The sequence below is a fragment of the Mus caroli genome, unplaced genomic scaffold (assembly GCF_978045245.1).
Source record: "Mus caroli unplaced genomic scaffold, Mus_caroli_1 scaffold_16, whole genome shotgun sequence".
Lineage (NCBI taxonomy): Eukaryota > Metazoa > Chordata > Mammalia > Rodentia > Muridae > Mus > Mus caroli.
The window spans coordinates 66159458-66164635 of record NW_028227271.1 but is presented as its reverse complement, the minus strand read 5'-3'; the positions used below and the strand labels follow the sequence as shown (position 1 = coordinate 66164635).

Genomic DNA, 5178 nt, shown 5'->3' with positions numbered 1-5178 from the left:
TGAAGCGAACTCCTTGAGCCAGAAAATTCAAGGCACAGAATATAACACGCTAACCCGTTGGGTGAATTGCAGGTCTGGGAATCACACCTAGGGCCTTACTCACGGTGGGCAAATGCTTTACCACTGAGCTATATCCCTGGCCCTCTAATCCAATTTTTGATGAGTCAACTAATTTATAAAAATATATTATTTATATTTATTTCATGTAGATGAGTGTTTTGTCTGCATGTGTGTATATGCATGTAATGCCTGCAGAGGCCAGAAGAGGTGGTTAAATCCCCTGCAGATGGAGTTACATTTGGCTGTAAGCTGATGCATGGGTTCTAGGAATCAAACAGGTCCTCTAGAAAAGCTGCCTTTCCAGCCCCAAATTACTTTTAAAAACATTCTTCCTTTGTGCCTAAACCTCATGCCCAAATCTGGAGAATCTTAAGCTAGGTTTAAAGACACCAGAGATGAATTCCTTAGGTCAGAAATCAGTCAATAACTCTAGAAGCCACAGGACAATCTCCCTTACATGCATGGGCAATTTTTACATCTGTATTTGAAAGTTAGTTTTTACTATCAACTTGCCTGGATTAAGAATCACCCGGGATTCTCTGCCCAAGCTTAAGGACCTGACATTTCTACAGAACCAGCTGGAGCGCCTATAGCAGCGTGTGGAAGATGAAGTCAACAGCGGTGTGGGCCAGGATGGCTTCCTCTTGTCCTCCCCATTCTTCAAGGGATTCCTGGCAGGATACATGGTGGCCAAGCTGAGGGCATCAGCAGTATTGGGCTTTATGGTGGGCACATGCACTGGCATCTATGCAGCTCAGGCATATGCTGTACCCAATGTGGAGAAGACACTGAAGAACTACTTTAGGTCACTATGAAAGGGGCCTGACTAGACCCTGTGGGAAAGCAGGACGAGCATGTTGGACCTGCAGGTAGAGCCCTTTCTATCACAGACACTCTATCTGGCTTCCCCTGCTATTATTGTTCATGTGCTAACTCCGTCTATTCTGCCTCTTTCATCCCTGCCTTTCTTCCTGCAGAGAGTGGACAGTGCTTTGTCAGCTTGCACCCTAGACTCCTTCCCTCCCTAGTTTCATGGGACTGACCCCAAAACTATGGGTCATGAATCCCCTCTTGAAGACCTAACTGGAATGTGCAGCTGTCTCTGATCCTCAGTATTCTCTCTGGTGATGTACCACAGTTCTATACTCAATTTCCTACAAATGTGTCCCAGCCCCTCTGTCCCTTGCTAGCTACCCAGGCCACCCAGGGTCTGGTGTGGGCCATGAGTGTAGAAGATGGGGGTGTTTCAGGCCTAGCCCGCCCAAGACAGGCTCGCTGGACCCTGTTGCTCTTCCTGTCCACTGCCATGTATGGTGCCCATGCACGGTTCTTAGCACTGTGCCATGTGGATGACCGAGTGCCCTTCCGGCCCTCCTCATCTGTGTTACTCACTAAGCTGACCAAGCTCCCTCCTGGTAGGCTGGCAAACATGGCCCCAGGGCACCCCACCCTGATGCCAGGCTGTGCCTTTTATACTGCCTCTGCCTTGGGCATCATCTCTCTGCGCGTCAGGGCTTGGCGCTGCTGCTGCTGATGGCTGCAGGAGCCTGCTATGCATCAGGTGGCTTTCAGGAACCTGTGAACACCTTCCCTGGGCCCGCATCAGCATCAGGAACCCGTCCCATGCCCTTGCATATCACCCCACTGGGACTGCTGATCCTCATCCTATACTGCCTCATTTCCAGCTTGTCCTCCGTGTACACAGAGCTGATCATGAAGCGACAGCGGTTGCACTTGGCTCTTCAGAACCTCTTCCTCTACACTTTTGGGGTGATCCTGAACCTTGGCTGTATGCTGGCAGTGGCCCAGGCCCAGGCTTCCTGGAGGGCTTCTCTGGATGGGCAGTGCTTGTGGTGCTGAACCAATGGACTGCTCATGAAGCATGGCAGCTGCATCTCACACCTCTTCATCGTGTCCTGCTCTCTTGTGGTCGCTGTTGGCGGTGCTGCTACAGCTGCAGCTCACAGCCATCTTCTTCCTGGCTGCACCGCTCATCGGTCTGGCTGTGTGCTTGTACTATGGTAGCCCCTAAGTCCTTGACCACCTCCACTCACTTGTGACTGTGTAGATTAAATGCAACCACCAGAGTCACCTCCCATCCCCCCTGCAATCCCCAGCAGCCCCGTAACAAGTGCCTTGTAGGAGAAGCTAAGGTGTCCAGGTTAGCCTTTGCATGTTCAGGTGGGAGAGTTACCCCTGGGAGGCATAAAGAGTGGGCTCGGTTAAGGAAACGCCTAACTGCACTCCTGTATTCCTTCGTACTCAAGAGGTGGGAGCCCCAAACCCAGGCCTGTCCTTGAAGATCTCTGCCTTGTCCTACATGTACATGGCTGCTTCAAGTGAAGCTTCAGTCTTCTTACCTGCTGTGGTCACTCCTGAAGACTCTGTCCCGAAGTTTGGTGCTGGCTGCTCCAGCCCAGCATGTCTTCCACATAAAGAATGCTTAGTTTGCCCCCTCCACAGAGCTGTTCCCCTCACCCACCTGTTATTCTGGAGGGGTCAGAGGAGGCTTGACTCATCTCAGGGAACATTGCCCCTGGGCCCTGGCTTGAGCCTACACTCCTGACCCTGAAAGATCCTGACAGAATGTAAAAGGTCACAGAAGCCCTGAAATTGGCAAAATAGATTTCATTGTTAGTAGAACTAGCTTCACCAATTTAGAAAAATAGAGGTGCACAATGCTCTGGCCGCTCCTCGAACCTGTGTGTCTGCCAATGTTCTGCACCAGGTGTGCGCCCATTGCTGCACCTCACTGCCAGGTGTTTGTGATATTGGTTGTTGGGAAAGAGTCGGGAAGTCTCCCCAGCAACCATAGTCGGGGCCAATCCGGAGTGCTGCACCTTCATTAGACTTTTTCCTTGTTTCCCTCCCATACCCATTTCTTGAGGAATCAATCATTTTAGAATAGACATTGTTTAGATCTGGAAATCCCCTACTCCCCCCCCCTTCTCCTTTCCCCCTCGAGGACCTATAAAAACTGGGACCTCTTTTCCCTTGAGGTCGACTCCTCTACCCCTGCGTGGGATATGAGTCATCCCCAGAGCTCTGGCTTTCCCGAATAAAAGCCTCATGTGGTTTGCATCAAGCTCGGTCTATCGTGAGTTCTTGGGTGTCCGCTATTGTCCTGAGGCCTGAGCGAGGGGCTCCTCTCGGAGTCTTTCAACCCCTTTGCTAACTCGAGAGCCCCGTTGAAGCCTTTACCTCTGAAGCACTTAGGCGGTTCTGTTCTTTCCATGCTCTGTGGTGTCCTCACTTCCAACAGCTTGGGAGGGCTCTGCAGAGTAATCAGGGACCAGGTCCAGAAAATGTTTATAGCCAATCAGTGTCTAACTACTTCAGCAATAAGGTCTTAATAAAATGTTCTAGGGGGGGCTGGTGAGATGGCTCAGCAGGTAAGAGCACCCGACTGCTCTTCCAAAGGTCCTTAGTTCAAATCCCAGCAACCACAATGTGGTTCACAACCATCCGTAACAAGATCTGACTCCCTCTTCTGGTGTGTCTGAAGACAGCTACAGTGTACTTACATGTAATAAAATAAATAAATCTTTAAAGAATAAATAAATAAAATAAAATGTTCTAGGGTGTAGGTAGGGTGCTTCCTACAACCATTAAAAAAAAATCACCCGGGAGACCCTTGAGGTAAACTTGTGGGTGTTTCTTTCTGTGAGGAGAGATTAACTGACAAGGAGAACCTATCCTAAAGTGGACAGTGAGAAAAGAGTTCTGGGCTGGGGGTGTGGCCTGAATAAAGGGGCTGGGAGGGGCTGGGAGGGGCTGGGAGGGGCTGGGAGGGGCTGGGAGGGGCTGGGAGGGGCTGGGAGTTGAGACACTGAGAGGCCAAACCTACTCCATCCTGGGACTGGCCACCATCTTAAAGGAAAAGAGAATTTGACCTGCAGCCGAACCCAAGCTGCACCCAAGTACAAGAAAGGACCCCATGGCTTTTTCTTGGCCGGAGTTACTCCCTTGTTACTTCCTAGCAACAGTCAATCAAGGTTAGTCTGATTGTTTCAGACCCTAGGTGATTATTCATGGTTTTGCTTCAGAACGCACCACCTGTCTGCTTACAATAGTCATTCAATAAGATGCTTGCCAGACTGTAAACCCCCTCGCTTTCTCACCATTTCCTATAAACCCTGTCCCACTGAGGGCTCTGGGCTTCACCTTCCTATCCTGCTGCATCAGTTGGCGGTGAGTAAGCCCAAGCTTGAGCTTGGAATAAAGAGACCCTAGTGTGTGTGATTCCAGGGGAGTCAGCTCTGAGGTGGTCTTTGAGGGGTTCACAAGATGGGTACAACAATACAGCTTAATGATAGAATGGTTGCCTCATGGACAATTCCCAGCGCTGCAGGGGGTGGGGAGGGTACGGGAGAGAGGAGGGATAGAGGTAGGGGTAAGGAGAGAGAGAGAGAGAGAGAGAGAGAGAGAGAGAGAGAGAGAGAGAGAGAGAGAGGCAGAGACAAGGAAGGATTGGGATTATAGCTCAGTAGGTGCCACACTTTCCTAGAAGATACAAGGACCTAGGTTTAGAGCTGACCACACCCCAAATTAAAAAAAAAAAAAAGTATGAGGGCAGAGCCCCCTCCCCTGAGCGCCAGCATTTGCCTGTGCTTCACTTTAGATGCTGAAGGTCAGACCCATGGTCTGCTCTGCCATGATAAACCTAATCCTCCAAAGCCACAAACCAAGACTAAATCCTCTGGGGAGTGAGGTAGCCTAGTGGGTCAAGTGCTTGTGGCACAAACTTGACGACTTGCATCAGATCTCCAGAACCCACCACATAAACAGGAGAGAGAACTGACTCCTGAAAATGCAAACTGTGGTGTGCCTAGCCATATACACATCAATGTAAGTAAATGAATGAATAAGTAAATAAAAATAAATAAAAAGTCCTCCCTTTAAGTTGCTTCTGTCAGGCATTTTGTTACACTGATGGTAAAATAACTAATATGGAGTACATACACACAGAGACCCAGGTTCGATCCCCGGCACTGCAATTTAAAACGTTGTTTTTTTTTTCAACATAATATTTTTATTGATTCTTTGGGAATTTCACATCATGTACTCCGATCACACTCACTTCCCATTCCTCCCATGTCCGTCCCCACCATTGTGACC

The 5178-nt window shown here is 49.5% G+C and overlaps 2 pseudogenes; both read left to right on the top strand.

Annotated features, from left to right (window-relative positions):
• The first annotated feature begins 286 nt into the window (after nucleotides 1–286).
• LOC147000784 (SLC35A4 upstream open reading frame protein pseudogene) lies at nucleotides 287–890 on the top strand (annotated as a pseudogene).
• A 392-nt stretch (nucleotides 891–1282) lies between these two features.
• Nucleotides 1283–2092, top strand: LOC110311105 (putative UDP-sugar transporter protein SLC35A4; annotated as a pseudogene).
• The last annotated feature ends 3086 nt before the right edge of the window (nucleotides 2093–5178 follow it).